We start from the raw sequence: 1,563 nt of genomic DNA on the forward strand, positions 1-1,563 counted from the left end.
GGCCCTCAGCAGAGCAGATCTGCAGAATGGAGCCCACAATGCAGCAGTACAATGTGAGGATGAGAAATAAGCAGCTGAGGGGCATGAGGCCAACACTGAAGAATTACGCCATCTCCAGGAATGAGGTGTCTGCCCAAGCCAGATTCAGCATCATTGGGATATCACAGAAGTAACAGTCCACCTCATTGGGACCATAGTAGGGCAACTAGAAGGTGAGCATGGTGAGAAAGTTGGCATTAATGCAGCCAAATACCGAGGTCCCTGTGGCCAAGATGGAGCACGCTCTGCAACCCATGATTACTGTGTAGCGCAGAGGGTGGCAGATGGCAACAAAGCGGTCATAGGCCATCACTGTGTACAGGAAGCACTCCATGCCGCCCAGGAAGTGGTAGAAGAAGACCTGGGATGCACATCCTGCATAGGAGATGGCTCAGCTGTTTCCTGAGAGGTAGCACAGCATCTTGGGAGAACTCACAGAAGGGAAAAATATATCACAAACAGACAACTTGCATAAGAAGAAGTACATGGGAGTGTGAAGCTGAGTGGAGGAGATGATTGCCAAAAGTATGAGCAGGTTCCCTGTAAGTGTGAAAATGCAGGATAAGAACAAAGCAAATAGAATGGCCTCCAGACCCTCTCTGCATGGGATGCCCAGCAGAATAAACTCAGTCACACCTGAGAGATTCCGCATACCCATGAGAAAGTGTGCCTTCAAAAGGGATCCAAGACTCCCAAATCTGGGTAACATCATAGTATGAAATCATTAAATTTCTTGCTGATGAGTACTCTGATAATATCTTTAACAAGAGCAATCTACCTGTTTATGAAGAGCAAGACTAAGATTTACGTAACAAATACCTATTTGAGAAGTCATAGCCTACACAATTCTTGGAAAGAATTTTATAAAATCCTCCAAGAAGAGATGAAAAGTTTAGCGATCTTTTCAAAACATTTCCAGCTAGAAAAGTTCTTAGCATTGTTTTATTGTCTCTGCATACCTTTAGATTTTTACTTCTTTTAATGTCATTGAGTAAAAAGCTCCTGCTTTTCATTACCATCTGCAAAGTAACAGGGAAAAAATGTTACACATCAGAACAATTAATACGAATCTTGACTTCAGCACTTTTTAATTATTGTAGTTGAAATTTCCTGCATATTTACTGTCCTGGTTTTGAACACACTTACTAAAAATCTCCTTTTGTTTTTGGAATAATGTAATAGAATTGTCTCCCTTCAAACACTTGATCTCAGTACCAGCTTCTGTATAGAAGCTTTTACACTGTGCAGCCACATTCTCCATCAGCGTTCCAATCAGAAGATTTAACAAGTACCACTGCAAAACACTTCCAACAATAATGAACAAAGCAGCAGAAGGTAGCTTGTACCACATTACAATTAGGTAAAAGTGAAAATTTTAAGAAAAGAAACAATCATTCTGGGATAGGAATGAGATATTGACCCCTGTTATCAATTCTAGCCATGTTTCAATATTCTCTTATAACAACTCAAATTCTCAAGAAATTTTCAGGGGCCTGTCCCTTAGCTCAGTTCTTTAAGTGGCTG

At 41.0% G+C, this 1,563-nt stretch overlaps 1 pseudogene; it reads right to left on the minus strand.

The window, feature by feature from the left end:
- LOC101590610 overlaps window positions 1-691 on the minus strand; it is a 37,538-nt pseudogene extending 36,847 nt beyond the window's left edge.
- Between the last annotated feature and the right edge of the window lie 872 nt (window positions 692-1,563).

This window comes from Octodon degus, unplaced genomic scaffold (genome assembly GCF_000260255.1).
Source record: "Octodon degus isolate 3935 unplaced genomic scaffold, OctDeg1.0 scaffold00080, whole genome shotgun sequence".
NCBI lineage: Eukaryota > Metazoa > Chordata > Mammalia > Rodentia > Octodontidae > Octodon > Octodon degus.